The sequence below is a fragment of the Neofelis nebulosa genome, chromosome 1 (assembly GCF_028018385.1).
Source record: "Neofelis nebulosa isolate mNeoNeb1 chromosome 1, mNeoNeb1.pri, whole genome shotgun sequence".
In the NCBI taxonomy this organism is placed as follows: Eukaryota; Metazoa; Chordata; class Mammalia; order Carnivora; family Felidae; genus Neofelis; species Neofelis nebulosa.
The window spans coordinates 233,349,822-233,370,137 of record NC_080782.1 but is presented as its reverse complement, the minus strand read 5'-3'; the positions used below and the strand labels follow the sequence as shown (position 1 = coordinate 233,370,137).

At 37.0% G+C, this 20,316-nt stretch overlaps 1 long non-coding RNA gene across 1 annotated transcript in view; it reads right to left on the bottom strand.

Annotated features, from left to right (window-relative positions):
- The window catches only part of LOC131498208 (uncharacterized), a 59,606-nt gene extending 41,514 nt beyond the window's left edge, over positions 1-18,092 (bottom strand). Inside the window, exon 1 of the long non-coding RNA XR_009255346.1 lies at positions 17,913-18,092. This is a non-coding gene — a long non-coding RNA (uncharacterized LOC131498208). The remainder of the gene's footprint in view (positions 1-17,912) is intronic.
- Between the last annotated feature and the right edge of the window lie 2,224 nt (positions 18,093-20,316).

Genomic DNA, 20,316 nt, shown 5'->3' with positions numbered 1-20,316 from the left:
AAACCTTGAAGACTCCACCAAAAAACTAACAGAACTAATAAATGATTTCAGTCAATACAGTAAAGTAATACATAGAAATGTGTTATATTTCTATATACTAATAATGAAGTAGCAGAAACATTAAGAAAACAATACCGTTTACTATTACATCAAAAAGAATAAAATACCTAGGAATATATTTAATCTAGGAGATGAGAGACCTATACTCTGAAAACTATAAGACATTGATGAAAGAAACTGGAGATGACACAAACAAATGGAAATATCTATCATGCTTTTGGACTAATATTGTTACAATGTCAATACAACTCAAAGCAATCTACAGATTCAATGCAATGCCTATAAAAATCAACAATAGTATTTTTAACACAATTAGAACAAATAATCCTATAATTGGTATGGAACCACAAAAGACGCCAAATAGCCCAAGTGGCCTTAAGAAAGTAGAAAAAAGCTGGAAGTATCACAATCCCACATTTCAGATATACTATGAAGCCATAGTAATAAAAAGTGTATGGTACAAGCACAACCGTGGACATATGGATCAACAGAACAGAGATCCCAGTCATAGATCCATATGTATGTGGTCAACTAATCTACAACAAAAGAGGCAAGATTATACAATGGGGAAAAGACAGTGTCTTTAATTTTCTTGGAAATACTGGGCAGCTACAATCAAAATAATGAAACTGGACTACTATCTTATACCATATACAAAAATAAATTTCAAATGAATTAAAGACTTCAATGTAAAACTTAAAACTACAAAATCTAGAAGAAAGCACAGGCAGTAAGTTCTCTGAATTGATATTAGCATTATTTAAGGTGAACAGTCTCTTCAGGCAATGACAACAAAAGCTAAAATAAACAAATGGGATTACATTAAAGTAGAAAACTTTGTCGTAGTGAAAGAAACAATCAACAAAACCAAAAGGCAACCTATGCAATGGAAGAAAATACCTGCAAATTACATATCCAATAGTGGATTAATATATAAAATATTTGAAGAATAAATACAACTCAAAAGAAGAAAAACAAACAATCTGATTTAAAAATGGGTAGGATATCTGAATAGACATTTTTCCAACAAAGACACACAAGATGGTCAATAAGTACATGAAAAGGTGCTCATAATCACTAATCATCAGGGAAATAAAAACCAAGATTAAAGTGAGATAATACCTCACACCTGTTAGAATGGCTATTATCAGAAAGACAAAAAAAGAAATAACGAGTCTCGTGGAGTATAGGGAATGCTTGTGCACGGTAGGTGGGATGTAAATTCAGGCAGCCACTATGGAAAACAGTATGGAGGGTCCTCAAAAAATTAAAAATAGAAATACCATATAATATAGTAATTCCACTTCTGGGTATTTATCTGAAAAAAAGCAAAAACACTAACTGGACAAAATAGATGCATTTCTATATTCACTGCAGGATTATTTACAATATTCAAGATATGGGAGCTGGAAGCAAGTGTCCATTGATGGACAAATGATTAAAGAAGGTGTGGGGGGCGCCTGGGTGGCGCAGTCGGTTAAGCGTCCGACTTCAGCCAGGTCACGATCTCGCGGTCCGTGAGTTCGAGCCCCGCGTCAGGCTCTGGGCTGACAGCTCAGAGCCTGGAGCCTGTTTCCGATTCTGTGTCTCCCTCTCTCTCTGCCCCTCCCCCGTTCATGCTCTGTCTCTCTCTCTGTCCCAAAAATAAATAAAAAACATTAAAAAAAAAAAAAATTAAAAAAAAAAAAAAATAAAGAAGGTGTGGGATGTACACACACACACACACACACACACACAATGGAATAGTACTCAGTTTTTAAAAAAACCAAAATGCTGCCATTTTTGATAACATGGATTTTGAAAGTATGCTAAGTTAAATAAGTCGAAGACAAATATCATATGATTACACTTATATGTGGAATCTAAAAAACAAAACAAAGAACAAACAAAATGAAAAAAAGCAATACTCAGATATATTGTACAGAATAGTATTTTCCAGAGGGGAGAAGGGTTGGGAAGGTGGGTAAAATGGGTGGAGTCAAGAGGTATAAACTTTCCATTATAAAATAAGTCATGAGGAGAGGAGATGGCGGCAGTGGAGTAGGAGGACCCTAGGCTCACCTTGTCCCACAAATACAAATAGATAATTATCATATCATCCTAAAACCCCCAGAAATCGACCTGAAGGCTGGCAGCACAAACTCTACAACTAAAGGTTGAGAAGAGGCCACATTGAAGAAGGTAGGAAATGTGGAGGCAAGGTTTGGGAGAGAAACAGATTGTGGCCATTGAGGTGGGGAGGTAACCATGGGTGAGGAAAAGGGCAAGAAACAGACTACCATATAGGGGAGCATACAGGGAAGAGGAATCCCCACAGAAACTGGCTTGGAAAGCAAGAGGGCCCATATTTCATTAGTTCTTGCAACTGGTGGGACTTAAAGCCTGGCATTTTAAAGGTCAGCATGCTTAGCTCTAAGACAGCTCGGAGGACATTGGGACTGCTCTTGGAGAAAAGGGAGGGCGAACAGCCTACAGACACACAGCATAGAAACAGCAATCTGAAGAGTACCTGGGGCACAGAGTGGGGAGGTTAGTTGCTCATTTCAGAGTACATCCCAGAGAGGCAGTGTTCACAGAGAGACCTCTCCAGGAATAAAGAACTGGCAGATGTCATTTCCCTCCCCTGCCCCTCAGCATAAGCACAGGGCCTCCTGCAAGAAGTTGCACAGTGCTAACACTCACTACTTAACTTTCTTACATCAAACCCCAACCTTACACACTGGAAGCACCACCTTCCCAGTCATGCTTGCCTCGGTTCCAGTGAGTCAGGCCTTCTCTCCCAGAAAATCAGCCCAAATCCCTGCCAATACTGAATCTCTTGGCCAGGGAGTTTTGAGAAGCCTTGGTTCTGGGGGCAGCAGTGACAGGTCTCATTTCATAAGCATACCATAGCACAACTAGTTAAAACTTGCCACATTCAAGACAGGGGCCCCACAATTCCCACAACTGGCAAAGAGAGCCTCTGCAGATGGCTGGCCTGAAGGATAAAATGGCCAGAACACAATAACAGAGTGCAAGCAGCACACACTGGACACTCCTGGAAGCGCCAGGCCCTGGGGAGCAGGGGACACTACACCGAGGGCACTACAGGACATCTTCTTCATAAAGTCATAGCCATCAAGAACAGGAGATGTAGCTGGCTTTCCTAGCATACAGGAACATGCACAGAGACTTAGACAAAATGAGAAGACAGAGGAATTTGTCCAAATGACAGAACAGGACAAGGCCATGGCCAGTGGTCTAAGAAAAATGGGTATAAGTAACATACCTGAAGGAGAATTTAAAGAAGTGATCATAAGGATACTCATTGGACTTGAGAAAAGAATAGGGGACATCAGTAAGATCATTAACACAGAGATAAGGAATAACATAGCAGAGATAAAGGGCTCAATAAACAAAATGAGAAACGCCTTTGATGGAATGAACAGTAGGCTGGAAGAAGCAGAGGAATGAATTAATGACCTAGAAGACAGCGATGGAAAGTAGTCAAGGTGAACAAAAGATGGAAAAAATAATTATGCAAAACAAGAATAGACTTAGGAAACTCAGTGGCTCCAAATGTAATAACATTCATATTATAGCAGCCCCAGAAGAAAAAGAAGAGAGAAAAGGGGGCAGATAATTTATTTGAAGAAATAATAGCTGAAAATTTTCTTAATATGTGATAGGAAACATATCCAGATCCAGGAGGCACAGAGAATCCCCAAGAAAATCAACAGAAGCAGTTCCACACCAAGACATATTGTAACTAAAATGGCAAAATACAGTGGCAGAGAAAAAATATTAAAAGCAGCAAGAGAAAAAGAAGACAGTTATATACAAAAGAAATTCCATAAAGCTATCAGTGAATTTTCAGCAGAAACTTTCCAACCCAGAAGCAGTGGCAGGATATATTCAAAGTGCTAAATGGGAAAAATCTGCAGCCAAAAATACTCTATCCAGTGAGGTTATCCTTCAGAATAGAAGATAAGAGTTTCCCAGACAAACAAAAACTAAAGCACTTCATGACCACTAAACAAGTCCTGCAAGAAATATTATAGGGGAATTTGAATACCAAGAAAAGACCAAAAATGACAGTATGAAGGTCGGAAACTTAAAAGCAGTAAAAATTAATATTTCAGTAAAAAATCAGTCAAGGAACTCCCAACATACAAGGCTGTAAAATATGACACCATATACCTAAAATGTGGGGAGGAGAAAGGTAAAGAATGGGTTGCAATTTAAGTGAACATCAACTTAATAGAGACTGCTATATGCAGAAGATGTTCTATACAAACCTAATGTTAACCACAAATCAAAAAACACTAATATATATGCAAAGAATGAAGAGAAAGAAATCCAACTATATCACTAAAGAAAACCAGGACACCATGAAAGAGAGCAAAACAAGAAAGGATCAGAGACAATCTTTAGAAACAATCACAAAACTAATAATAAAATGTGAATAAATGCATGCCTGTCAATAATTACTTTCATTGTAAATGGACTGAAACACCAACCAAAAGACATAGGGTGACAGAATGGATCAAAAACAAGACTCATCTATTTGCTGCTTACAATACACACTTTTTAGACCTAGACAACCTGCAGATTGAAAGTGAGGGTACAGAGAAACATTTATCACGCAAATGGATGTCAAAGGAAAATCAAAGTGGCAATAGTTATATCAGGCAAAACAGACTTTAAGACAAAGACTGTAACAAGAGACAAAGAAGGACATTAAATAATAATAAAGGGGACAATCCAAAAAGAACATAAAACAATTATAAGTATTTATGCACCCAACATGAAAGCACCAAGGCACATAAAACAGTTAATAACAAACATAAGGGAACTAACTGATAACAATACAATAAAATTAGGGGATTTTAACACCCCACTTATATCAAAAGACAGATCATCTAAACAGAATATCAATAAGGAAACAGTGGCTTTGAATGACATACTTGACTAGGTGGATTTAACAGATATATTCAGAACATTCCATCCTAAAACAGCAGAGTACACATTCTTTTCAAGTATACATGGAACATTCTACAGAAGAGATCACGTGTTATCCCTCAAAACAATCCTTAACAAATTAAAGAAGACTGAAATATTACACACCTTTTCTGACCACGGTGCAGTGAAGCCAGAAGTCATACACAAGAAAAAATCTGGAAAGACTACAAATAAATGGGAGTTAAATGCCATGCTACTAAACAATGAATGGGTCAAAAGAATAAATAAAAAGCTACATGAAAACAAATGAAAATGAAATCACAACAATCCAAAACATATGGGATGAAGCAAAAGTGATTCTAAGAGGGAAGTTCATAGCAATACAGCTCTACTTCAAGAAGCAAGAAAAATCTCTAACAACCTAACTTATGCCTAAAGAAGCTAGAAAAAGAACAACAAACGAAACTTAAAACCAACAGAAGGAAGGAAATAATAAAGTTTAGAGAAGTAAATGATACAGAAACTAAAAAAAATAATAGATCAATGAAACCAGGAACTGCTTCTTTGAAAAAAATCAATAAAATTGACTGCATCTAGCCAGACTTCTCAAGAAAAAAGGAAAATGGACCCAAATAAATAAAATCACAAATGAGAAAGGAGAAATAACAACAAATACCACATGAATACAAACAATTATAAAAGAATATTATGAAAAACTGCATGCCAACAAATTGGGCAGTTTGGAAGAAATGGATAAATTCCTGTAAACATACAACATACAACCTACCAAAACTGAAACAGGAAGAAATAGAAAGTTAGAACAGAAAAATTACCAGCAAAGAAACAGAATCAGTAATCAAAAAACTCCTAACAAACACAAGTTTAGGAACAGATGACCGCATAGATGAATTATACCAAACATTTAAAGAAGAGTTAAAACCTCTTCTTCTCAAACTATCCAAAAAAATAGAAAAGGTAGGAAAACTTATAATTCATTCTATGAGGCCAGCACTACCCTGATACCAAAACCAGATAAAGATACCAGACCAAAAAAAAGAGAACTACAGACCAATATCTCTGATGAACTCAGATGCAAAAATCCTTAACAAAATACTAGCAAAACGACACTAACAATATATTTAAAAAATCATTCACCACGACCAAGTGGGATTTATTCCTGAGCTGCAAGTATGGCTGTGGCTCAATATCCACAAATCAATCAACATGATACATTACATAAATAAGAGAAAGGAGAAGAACCATATGATCATGTCAAGAGACACAGAAAAGCATTTGGCAAGTTAAAACATCCATTCATGACAAAAGCCTTCAAAAAGTAGATTTACAGGGGATATGCCTCAATACAATAAAGACCATATATGAAAAACCCACAACTACCATCATCCTTAATAAGGAAAAACTGAGAGCCTTTCCCCTAAGGGCAGGAACAATACAAAGATATCCACTCTCACCACTTTTATTCAACATAATACTGGCAGCCCTAGCCATGACACTCAAATAAAAAGAAATAAAAGACATCCAAATCAGTAAGGAAGAAGTAAAAGTTTTGCTACTTGCAGACGACATGATAATATATATATATAGAAAATCTGAAAGATTCCACCCAAAAAACTGTTAGATCTGTTAGATGAATTCAGTAAAGTTGCAGGATACAAAGTCAATCTACAAAAATATGTTACATTTCTATGCATCAATAATGAAACAGCAGAAAGAGAAATGAAGAAAACCTCAATACAATTGTAAATAATAAGGTACCTGGAAATAAACCTAACCAAAGACCTGTACTCTGGAAACTATAAAATACTGATGAAAGAAATTGAAGATGACACAAATAGAAAGATTCCATTGTCATGGATTGGAAGAACAAATATTATTAAAATTTCTATATTACCCAAAGAAATCTACATATTTAATGCAATCCTTATCAAAATACCAATAGCATTTTTCACAGAACTAGAGCAAACGGTCCTAAAATTTGTTTGGAAACACAAAAGACTCTGAATAGCCAAAGCAATCTTGAAAAAGAAAAGCAAAGCTGAAAACATCACCATCCTAGACTTCAAGTTATATTATAAAGCTGTGGTAGTCAAAACAGTATGGTATGGCAAAAAAAGAGACACATAAACCAATGGAACAGAATAGAAAACTCAGAAATAAACCCACAATTAAATGGTTTATTAATCTTCAACAAAGCAGGAAAGAAGATCCAATGGCAAAAGACAGTCTCTTCAAAAATGGTGCTGGGAAAGTCCTAGCCTCAGCAATCAGACAACGAAAAGAAATCCAAATCAGCAAGGAGGAAGTCAAACTTTTACTCTTTGTAGATGACACGTACTCTGTGTGAAAAACCTGAAAGACTCCATCAAAAAACTGCTAGAACTGATGATACATGAATTCAGCAAAGTCACATGATATAACATCAATTTACAGTGACATTTCTATACACAAATAATAAAGCAACAGAAAGAGAAATCAAGGAATTGATCCCATTTATCCTTACACCAAAAACCATAAAATACCTAAGAATAAACCTTACCAAAGATGTAAAAGATCTGTGTGCTGAAAACAATAGAAAGCTTATAAAGAAACTGAAGAAGACAGAAAGAAATGGAAAAACATTCCATGCTCATGGACTGGAAGAATATTGTTAAAATTTCCATACTACTCAAAACAATCTACACATCCAATGCAATCCCCTTCAAAATAATACCAGCATTCTTCACAGAACGAGAACAAACAATTCTAAAATTTGTATGGAAAGACCCCCAATAGCCAAAACAATCCTGAAAAAGAATACCAAAACTGGAGGCATCACAATTCCAGATTTAAGCTGTATTACAAAGCTGTAATCATCAAGACAGTATGGTACTGGCACAAAAACAGACACATAGATCAATGAAACAGAATAGACAACCCAGAAATGGTCCCACAAATGTATGGCCAACTAATCCTTGACAAATCAGAGAAGATTATCCAATGGAAAAAAAAGACAGTCTGTTCAGCAAACGGTGTTACAAAAACTGGACAGAGATATGCAGAAGAAAGAAGCTGGACCATTCTCTTACACCATACACAAAAATAAACTCAAGATGGATGAAAGACTTAAATGTAAGACAGGAAACCATCAAAATCCTAGAGGAGAAAACAGGCAGCAACCTCTTTGACCTCAGCTGCAGGAACTTCTTACCAGACATGTCTCTGGAGGCAAGGGAAGCAAAAGCAAAAATGAACTATTGGGACCTCACCAAGATAAAACGCTTCTGGGGCACCAGGGTGGCTCAGTTGGTTAAGCATCCGACTTCAGCTCAGGTCATGATCTCATAGCTTATGAGTTTCAGCACTGCGTCAGGCTCTGTGCCGATAGCTCAGAGCCTGGAGCCTGGTTTGGATCTGTGTTTCTCTCTCTCTCTCCCCCTCCCCTGCTCACACTCTGCCTCTCTCCCTCAAAAATAAACATTTTTTAAAATTAAGAAAAAAAGATAAAAAGCACAGTGAAGGAAAACAATAATCAAAGCTAAAAGGCAGCCTACCAAATGGAAGAAGATATTTGCAAATGACATGTCAGATAAAAGGTTAGTATCCAAAATCTGTAAAGAAATCATCAAACTCAACACCCAAAAAACAAATTATCCAGTAAATAAATGGGCAGAGGACATGAACAGACAGTTTCCAAAGGCATCCAGATGGCCAATCAGAGAAAGTCAGATGATTTCACTCATATGTGGAATTTAGGAAACAACACAGATGGGGGTGCCTGGGTGGCTCAGTCGGTCAAGCATCCCACTTCAGCTCAGGTCATGATCTCAAAGCTCCTGGGTTTGAAACCTATGTTTGGCTCTGCCGACAGCTCAGAGTTCAGAGCCTGGAGCCTGCTTCTGATTCTGTGTCTGCCTCTCTCTCTGCCCCTCCCCTGCTCACACTCTGTCTTTCTCTCTCAAAAATTAATAAGCTTAAAAAAATAAAAGAAGAAACAAAACAGATGAACATAGGGGAAGGGAAGGAAAAATAAAATAAAAACAGCGAAGCAGGCAAACCATAAGAAACTCTTAGATACAGAGAACAGACTAAGGTGGGTAGGGGGATGGGCTAAATGAGTGATGGGTACTAAGGAGGTCACTTGTTCGGATGAGCACTGGGTGTTCTGTGTAAGTGATGGATCACTAAATTCTACTCCCCAAACTATTATTATATTATATGTTAACTAACTTTGATTTAAATAAAATTAAAAAAAAAGAACTGATCCAACTCAACAGCCAAAAATCAAATAATCCAGTTAAAAAACGGGCAGAAGACATGAACAGACATGTCTCCAAAGAGGACACACAGATGACCAACAGATACATGAAAAGATGCTCATTATCACTTATCATTAGGGAAATGCAAATTAAACTACAATGAGATATCACCTCACACCTGTCAGAATGGCTAAAATCAACAACACAAGAAACAACGGGTGTTGGTGAGGCTGTGGAGAAAAAGGAACCCTCTTGCACTATTGGTGGGAAGGCAAACTACTGCGGCCACTCTTGAAAACATTATGGAGGTTCCTCAAAAAGTTTAAAATACAACCACCTTGGGGTGCCTGGGTGGCTCAGTCAGTTGAGCAACCAACTCTTGATTTCAACTCAGGTCATGAGCCCAGGGTTATGGCATCAAGCCCCACATCAGACTCTGTGCTGAGTGTGGAGCCTGCTTCGAATTCTCCCTCTCCCTCTGCCCTGCTTGTGTGCATGTGCTCATCGGCATGCTGTCTTTCTCTCATATAAATAAAAAAAATCTGGAAACAAAAACAGAACTACCTTATGATTCAGCAATTGCACTACTGGGTATTTACCCAAAAAGTACAGAAACACTAATTCAAAGGGATGCGTGTGCTCCTAAATTTACAGCAGCTATTTATAATAGCCAAGATAAGGAAGCACCCCAAGTGTCCACTGACTGATGAATGGATAAAGAAGATACGGTGTGTATACACAATGGAGTTTTATTTAGCCATAAAAATAATGGAATCTTGCCATTTACAATGACATGGATGGTGTCAGAGAGTATAATGCTAAGTGAGATAAGTCAGTCAGAGAAAGACAAATACCATATGATTTCACTCGTATGTGTAATTTAAGAAACAAAACAAATGAGTAAAGGAAAAGAAAGAGAAACAAACTAAGAAACAGATTCTTAATACAGAGAACAAACTGATGGTTACCAGAGGGGAAGTAGGTGGGGGGATTGGTGAAACAGGTGATGAGGGTTAAGGAGTACCCTGTTTGTGAGGAACACTGGCTGATTAAAATAAAAACTTAAAAAAAAATTCCTGGGATGCAATGTATTGACTATAGTCAATAATACTATAGTGCATATTTGAAAGTTGCCAAGAGATTAAATCTTAAATAGTCTTCTCATCAGAAAAAAAATTTATAACTTTGCAAGGTGATGGATGGTAATAGACTTACTGTGATCATTTCACAGTGTATACTAATACCAAATCATTATGCTATACACCCTAAACTAATACTATATTTCAATTATACCTCAATAAAAATTGTAAATAAGTAAAACAAGAAATAAACCAATTAGATAAGTTAAAATGAAAACACACATACCAAAACTTAAGGGACAAGTGAAAGTGGGACTAGTGGGAAAACGTATTTATAAACACCTACATTAAAAAACAAGAACGTTTCAAATAACCTAATTTTACAACTTAAGGAACTAGGGGGGAAAAACAACCCAAAGCTAGCAGAAGGAAGGAAATAATAAAGATCAGAACAGATGGAAATAAATAATAAATAAAAAGAGTAGAAAAAAAATTAAAATTGGTTTAAGTACATCAACAAAATTGACTAGCTTTTACTTAGACTAATAAAAATGGACAAAAATTTCAAGTTACTAAAATTAGAAATGAAAGTTTAGACATTACTATTGATACTGTAGAAATAAATTGAATTATAAAAGATCACTAGGAATAATTACATGCCAATAAGTCAGATCACCAAGAAGAAATGGAAAAATTCCTAGAAACACAAAACCTACTAAGACTGCACAAGGAAATAGAAATGTGAATAGATCTACAACCAGGAAGCAAATTGAATCAATAATTAAAAATCTCACAAGGAAAGCTGTACGTCTGATGGCTTCACTGATAAATTCTACCAAACATTTAAAGAAGAATTAATATCAATTCTACTCAAACTTTTCCCCCAAAATTGAAGAGGGCACACTTCTTAATTCAATCAATGAGACTTGCATTACACTGATACCAAAGCCAGATGAAGACACTACAAAAAACAAACAAAACTACAGACCAATATCCCTTATGGATATTTACAGAAAAATAGCTATACAACTAACTAAGAAGCTGAATTCAGCAGCATATTAAGATGATTATACACCATGACCAAGTTGGGTTTATTCCTGGAATACAAGTATGGTTCAATAAAAGTCAATTGATGTAATACACCACATTAACAGAATAAAGGGAAAAAAAAATATGATAATCTTAATTGATGCTGGAAAAGCATTTGACAAAATTCAACACTTTTTCATAATAAAAACACAAAATATGAGGCATAGAAAAAACTATCTTAACATAATAAAAGATATATATGAAAAACTCACAGTGAGCACTTTAATCAATGGTGAATGACTGAAAGCTTTTCCTCTAAGATCAGGAACAAGACAAGTATGCCTTCTTTAACCATATTATTCCACATAGTACTGGAATCTCTACCCAGAGAAAGGAGGCAAGAATAATTTTCTAATTTCCAAATTGGAAAGGAAGAATTAAATTTATATCTGTCCACAGATATGACCTTATATGTAGAAAACTCTAAAGATTCCACAAAAAAAACTGTTAGCATTAGTAAATGAATTTAATGAAGTAGCAGGATATAAAGCCAAAAGATAAAAATAGTTGCATTTCTATACACTATCAATGAACAATCTGAGGTGGAAATTACAAAAACAGTCCCGGTCACCATAATATCACAAGGAATAAAATACTTTGGAATTAACTAAGGAGGTGAAAGACTTGTACAATGAAAACTTGCAAACATTCCTGGAAGAAATTAAAGAAGACATAAATACATGGAAACACTCGATGTTAATGGATTAGAAAAAAAGTTGTTAAAATGTTAATACTACTCAAGTGATCTACCTATTCAATGTAATCCCTATCAAAATCCCAATGACTTTTTCGTATTTTTTTTTCAGAAATGGAAAAATGCAGCCTATAAGCCATATGGAATCTTAGGAGATTTTGAGTAAAATAATCTTAAAAATGAGCAAAACTGGGGGGCGCCTGGGTGGCGCAGTCGGTTAAGTGTCCGACTTCAGCCAGGTCACGATCTCGCGGTCCGTGAGTTTGAGCCCCGCGTCAGGCTCTGGGCTGATGGCTCGGAGCCTGGAGCCTGTTTCCGATTCTGTGTCTCCCTCTCTCTCTGCCCCTCCCCCGTTCATGCTCTGTCTCTCTCTGTCCCAAAAATAAATAAAAAACGTTGAAAAAAAAAATTAAAAAAAAAAATGAGCAAAACTGGAAGACGCATACTTATTGATTTCAAAACTGAGTACAAATGATAGCAATCAAACCAAAATGGAGGTGGCATAGAGACAACTATAGACCAATGGAATAGAATAGACAGCCCAGAAGTAAACCCTCATCCTATAGTCAAATGATTTTTTGATGAGGGTGCCAAGACTGTTCAACGGGGAAAGAACAGTCCTTTCAACAAATGGTTCTGGGAAAACTAGATATCCTTATACAAAAGAATGAAGTTGGACCCTTACCTGATACTGTGTAGAAAACTTAACTCAAAGTGGATAAAAGACCTGAATGTAAGACCCAAAACAATAAACTCCTAGAAGAAGAGGAACTCTTGGACAAAGACTTTACCACATTGGATGTGGCAAATATTTCTTGGATATGACACCATAGTCACAAGTAACAAAACATAAAAATTGGACTTTATAAAATTTTTAAAAAATTGTGCATCAAAGACACTGTAACAGAGTATAATTCACAGAACAGGAAAAATATTTACAAACCTTATATCTGGTAACAAGGATTAATATCTAGAATATGTAGAGAACTCCTAAAACTCAACAACAAAAACCAGACAATCCAATTAAAAATTGGGTAATGTACTGGAGTAAATACTTTTCTAAAAAAGATATACAGGTAGCCAATAAACACATGAAAAGATGCTCATTATCACCAATCATTTGGGAAATCCAAATCGAAACCACAGTTAGATGCTTCTCAGATCCATTAAAATGGCTACTATCAAAAGAACAAAACAATAAGTGTTGACTAGGATATAGAGAAATTGGAACCCTTTTATTCTACTGGTAAGAATGTAAGATGGTATTGTTGCTATGGAAAACAGTATGGTAGTTGCCCCCAAAATTAAAAACAGAATTCCTAAATAAATGATCCAACAGTTCCACTTCTGGATTGCCAAAGAATTAAAGGCAGGGTCTCAAGTAGATATTTGTACACGCATGTTCACAGCAGCATTATTTACAATAGCTAAAATGTAGAAGCAAGCCAAGAGTCTATCAATTGATAAATGGATAAGCCAACTGCAGTATATACATACAATGGAATATTATTCAGCCTTAAAAAGGAACACAATTCTGCAATATGATGTGATATGGGTGAACCTTGAGGACATCACGCTAAGTGAAAGAAGCCAGTCACAAAAAGACAAATACTATATGATGCCACTTATAGGAAGTACTTGAAGTAGTCAATATTATAGAGGCAGAAAGTAGAACAGTGTTTGTCTGGAGATGGGGGAATGGGAAGTTATTGTTTAATAATACAACATTTGTTTTTACAAGATTAAATGATTTATGGAGATGGACACTGCTGATGGTTGTATTACACCATGAATGCATTTAATAACACTTTACTGTACACTTATAAATGGTTAAGATGGTCAGTTTTATGCATTTTACCACAATAAAAAACTTGAAGAAATGTACTTTAAGCTACCATACTTGCAATAATTTTTACACAGTAACAGAAAACAAATAAAATGGCTAACTTCATTTTATTAGATGAATGAATTCTTGCTTACAGAGTTTAAATAACTTGTTCAAGTTTATATGGCTGTAACAGAGATGGCATTTAGACCCAGGCAGTCGGAGGGAGAGTCCAAGATTTTAACCACCAGTATATGCTGTCTGGCTTTCAAAATCTGCTTTCAGTAGGAAAAAGAGACTAATTAATTTTCAAACTTTAAAAGGTCATTACATTCAATAACACACCACCAGTAGGACATGATACTGAATAGATTTTGTTCCACCTTTAAGGTTTTGTATGCTTTTATTATAAAGGATAGGTTATTCAAATTTTGTAATATGAAGGGTTTTTTGTTTATTTTGTTGTGGTAGGACATTATTCATAATAAGATCCAAGACTAAAAAAGTGCATTTGTTACTTAAAAATACTAGCAAGATGATGAAGCAAAAGCTGGTCTCAGTTGTAAGTGCCTGATGTCATAGAATGAAGTACCATCAATCACATATGGAATAATGCTCCTGTGGTGTTTACACATTAAGGAAGCATTTCCTGAAAGCCTACAATGGATCGCTATTGCACATAGAATAAAATACAGTTCCCTAGTCAGCTGCAACATGCATTTTCAGCTTTAACTATTTGTCTTCATAAGCCTTTTAACTACAAAATGGCTCCAAAATGCCTGGTGCTTTTCTGTGTCTGAACCTACCTTCACCCTACATCTAAATGAAATGATCTTCCTCTCCATCTTTGCCTCTAAAATTTTAACACGGTCTTTAAAGCGGAGCTCAAATTCTACCTTGTTGGTACATTTCACTAAAAACCCCTGCTGGAAGCCATTTTTCTCTCCTTTACCTCTGTTGATATTTACTGTTTGCATGAATTCATCATATATTTTAATGAATTATTAGAATTCAATTCAACTTCTTAAATATCTGTGGGATTTCTAGGTGCTTTGCCAGACTCCAGAGAGAAAAGTCAATAAGACACAGCCCCTGCCTTCAAAAGTTCCTTCTCAGTTGATTAATAGCTATTTAAATGACAAATACCTAAGATTCCAAAGTAAATTTTAAAAAGCAAAGTTGGGCTTTCCTATAAAAAAAAAACCTTCATAACTTAATGGGAAAAATAAACATTTATTTTAAAAACAAATGCCAATGTAGCTGGCAACCCAGAAACACCAGTAAGTGCAGGAAAGAAAAGCCCTCTCTAACCAAACCAAACAACAACACAAAAAACAAAAAACAAAAACAAAAACAAAAAACAGGAAAAGGGAAAGCCTAGTATGACTAAAAACTATTAGATATTAATTTCTCTACTCTAGCCAACTACCACAGAAAATATGGCAGAGACCCACTCATCCTTGCACACAAAGGCAGAGTGAGAAACTCAGACCTCCATCCTTGCTATGCTGTAATAAGGTACCCCCAAGACACTCACCATGGTGTGTTATGAAAGAAAGCTAAGTATAAAGATGGGATTTTCATCCCCAGGATATTCTGAAGGCCCACTCAGCCCCATGGTGTCACTGGGGAGACTGGAATTCTATTTTCTCAGAGAAGTAATGAAGTTCCTCTTCTCCCACACACAGGGATAATGTTGGAGGAGGCCTAGTAGAGAATGAGAGTGATCCCCAAAACTCATATTCCCCTGTGATAGAATTAGAGGCCATGGGGGGAGCAGAAATGAGACACTCTTAACCTTCTCAGCCAGAGTGTTATCTGAAGATACTGTTCAGAGAGTAGAAGCTCCCACCCCTTGACTCCAGTAACTAGAAGACTCTCATCCCCTTGTTTGTCAACAGACGCCCAGTGGGAAACCTACACTTCTACTCCAGCAGGCAGTAATGCAGCAGGATCACCTTTCCCCTCTTCTCTTGCTAATGTAGTATAGAGGGAGCCGGCTAAAATAGAAGGTTTTAATCCTTCTATTAATAGATATTTAATCCTAAAATATCCAAAATATCATAACACAATATTAAAATATCCTGATTTCAATGAAAACATCACGAGCTTGTCATACAAAGAATCGGGAAATTTAAACTTGAATTAGGAAAACCAAAACCAAAAACACTCAACCAATACATGCAAACAAGATGACAGGAATGTCAGAATTATCTTCCAAAGATTTCTAAAGCTGTTATTACAATAATGCTTCAATGAGCAATTGCGAGCATTCTTGAAAAAAAATGGAAAAATATAGAAAGTCTTACCAAAGAAATAGAAGATACTAAATATAACCAAATAAAAATTTAAAACTAAGAAAATATAAGTAAAACACATAGTGGATGGGCTCCAAGGCCAAATAAACAGAATGAAAGAATCAGTGAATATAAAAGTAGAACAATATTAGAAATATCAGAAATTACCCAATGTTAATGACACACATAAAATACACTTAAAAAAAAAAAGATGAACAGAGCTTCAGACCTGTGGGATTATAGTGCAAGATCAAATATTTTTTGCCATAGGAGTCTCAGAAGGAGTGGGGAAGACGGTGAAATTCAAAAAGTATTCAAAGAAACGCTGGATGAAAAATTCCCGAATTGGCAAAAGATATAAAACTACAGATGCACTAAGCTAAGCAAATCCCCAATAGGATATACCCGAAGAATCAGACCAGACCAAAACACACCACAGTCAATCTTGGGAAAAAAATGACGTCTACCTCTATGGAAAAACTATTTGAATGGCTCCAAGTTCTCATTAAACATCATGGGGAACAGAAGGCAGTGACACAACACATCCCAGGTGCTGTAAGAAGAAGTTCTCTTCTTCCAGAAAGGAAATGATAATAGAAGAGATTAAGTTTTGGGGTGATGGGTGTTCTTAGGGTCCAGGGCCATTGGCCAAGAAAGAATTCTTAAAGATGTCTTTGGGGCAAAAATGGTGATTTTATTAAAGCACAGGACAGGATCCAAGGGCAGGAAGAGCCGCAGTGGGGTTGTAAATAGTGACTGGTTACAAAAGATGGAATGGAAGGAGGTAAAGACAAAAGGGAGGCCTCCAGAGGGACTTTGATATGCTAAAGAGGACTCCTAAGATACCCGAGGCCTTGCTATTATCAAGCTAAGGTTGTTGTTCCTCTAGTAAGGCATTAACATTAACATTAGGAGATTCCTGGAGAAATGTTATTATACTCTTTATTTGCCTCAAGTAGTTGCCAATGAGCTGTGGGTTATAAAGAAATTTAATTTTACCTGCCATTTCCTACTTGCCTTTGTTCCCCATATCCCTATGGAGGGGTGATGGTGGGGCTCCAGGAAACTGAGCCTACAGGTTTCTGTAGATTAGGCTATTAATAAGATTGCCTTTTTCTTATAATTTACCAAAACATTTGTAAACTGATGGAGACTCATGCGCTGCATGACTGTGATCTCTATCAGTTAATCATTTGTTGTCTTTCCTTTCTTTGTCCTTGGGCATCCAGGAGTCCCTGAGGAATATCGCACATATCTCACACTGGGGGGGGAGGGGCGGGGGGGGGTTGTTAGCTTGTGTTTTACCCTCAGCCTTCCCCTTGATCCCTCATCAGAAGCACTCTTGCCATATCAGGAAGGATGAAAAAAATAGCAGAAAGACTAAATATATGGGTAATTTTCCTACTGAGTTTTCAAAATGATATCTGATGGTTAAATCCAAAATTACAGTAATGTCTGGGTAGTTTTAAATGTATGTAGAGGAAATAGTTGAGACACATTATATAAATGGGACTGGTTAAGACATGTAAACAGAGAGAGGGATTCTAACTGGTAAATGTCAATACTAGCAGACCGTTGTTTTAATACTACCCAGCATTTGTTTTGATCAGACATGGCAAGACACATAGACACAGACATGACTGTCATGAAAGAGTAAGTTTTTATACTTACAGACTCCTAGAAACAGGGTGCTTGGCACATCATGCAGGGCCACATGGGGAAGCACCGTGGTTGGTCAGGAGGCAGGGAAAATGTGGGCAAGAGTCTTTACTGTAGTTTCTGTGGGAAAAACAAAGCAAATAGTATAACAAGGCATGGTATTGGCTACTTTGAATAATTTCAGGGAGCTCTAGGGTACAGGGGCTTTCTTGAGCTCTCTGGTATCTTAGGTTGGTTAGGATAGCTGGACAGTAGTTTGGAGGATAGAGGTATAAGAGCTAGATACAGGAGGTGATGGGCGGGGGCGGTTGGCACTGGATTAATTGGCTTGCATATGAAAGGCACATTTACAGGTAAATCATTTACTTTCTCTAGGAATTAGCAGCCCTGGAGGGGGCAGTTCTCCAGGGTCTGCAAGACCCTAAGATGCCAAAGGATCAAGCACAGAAACTAGAAAACCAAAAAATATAGGTACTACAACCTTGGTTGAACATGCGTGTGTGTGTGTATGAATATATAACATATATATTGTGCATTACACTTGTTATGTATATATTGATGAGGGAGCATAAGGCAAGCTGACAGGCCACAAACATCCCCCTTCCAACCAGGTGGGATATATGTGATATTTCTCGGGCACTCTTGGCTGCCCAAGAACAAAGGAAAGGGGTAAAGAAATGGTAACTGATAGAGATCATAGTCCTGCAGGACCTAAGTCTCCATCACCCCTCCATAGTGATGTGGGAAACAAAGGCTGAAGGAAGTGGCAGACAGAACTAAATTTCCTTATAACCTGCAGTCCACTGACAAACACTTGAGGCTGGCAGAGTGAAATGTTTCTCCAGGACTCCCAACTGTCTTAAAGTTAATGTTTTGCTAGAGGGAAAAACAACCCTAGCTTGACAATAGCTAGGCCTCCAGTATCCTGAGTCTTCTTTAGCATATGAAAATCTCACTGGAGGGGCGCCTGGATGGCGCAGTCGGTTAAGCATCCGACTTCAGCCAGGTCACGATCTCGCGGTCCGTGAGTTCGAGCCCCGCGTCGGGCTCTGGGCTGACGGCTCGGAGCCTGGAGCCTGTTTACGATTCTGTGTCTCCCTCTCTCTCTGCCCCTCCCCCGTTCATGCTCTGTCTCTCTCTGTCCCAAAAATAAATAAAAAACGTTGAAAAAAAAATTAAAAAAAAAAAAAAGAAAATCTCACTGGAAACTTCCCCTGGACTTTACCTCCCCCAACTCCCTAGTATATGACCAGTTTCTCCTCATGGCTCCAGGGCAGCTCTTCCTGACCATGGGTCCTGTCCCCATGTTTCAATAAAATCACCTTTTTGCACCAATGACGTCTTCAAGAATTCTTTCTTGGTTGTCGGCTCTGGACTCCATGAACCTCACTATCACCCTCCCCTCCCCCTCCCCCCAAAAACCCCTCATCATATATAATTGAATAATTAGAGCAAGACCTATAAAAAAGACTGGTACAGAAAGATTTTCTCAAAATCACTATAAGATATAAAAATGTAATTTTAAAGTATTTTCAAGTTACCAAATGGAAGACAGGGAAAAAAAAAAGCAAAACGGAGAAATAAAAAATGGAGAGAACAAAAAGGAAAACAATACAAATGGGAAGAAACTTCCATTTTCAGCTTCCATATGCAGATTGCTTGGAAGTCATCATTTCTAAGCTTACAAACAACCAAAAACAGTCCGCAAACCAAATATCAAAGAACTGAGGTCACAGGGAAAACTGACACCTTAAAATCTGGAGAGACAGGCCAATCCAGAGTCACAGACAGGATTAGCTCAATAGGAGGTAGGTCCTTAAGGTAGCAGAGACAATACACTTGATAGACATAGACTTTAAGGCAACTGTTTAAAAGGTACTCAGAGAGCTAAAGGAAGCCACAAAGAGCCAGTGGAATCCAGGGGAGATATGTCCAAGTAAATAGAACATATCAATAAAGAGACAGAAATTATAAATAGGAACCAAACAAAAATTCTTGAACTGAAAAGTACAATTACTGATACGAAAAACTCACTAGCGGGTTTCAACAGCAGCTTTGAGCAGGCAGAAAAAAATGCATCACCAAACTTGAAGATGAGTCCTTTTTAGATCTCCCAGCCTAGGAGAGTTCTAGCCCAAGATGGCAACTCAGAGAGATCCTGAACTCACCTCCTCCACAGATACGGCAATTTACAGAGAAATTCCCCCTGAAGAGCTGAGGGCTGACTGAACAGCTTCTGCACAGCCAAAAAAAACCAAAAACCAAAAACCAAAAAAACAAAACAAAACAAAAAACCAAACAACAACAACAACAACAAAAACAAACAAACAAAAAAACACAAAGAGGACGGCAAGAAAAATGGACACAGAAATAAAGGAAACCCTCACCCCAGATGCCGTGAACTATGGTGGAAGGG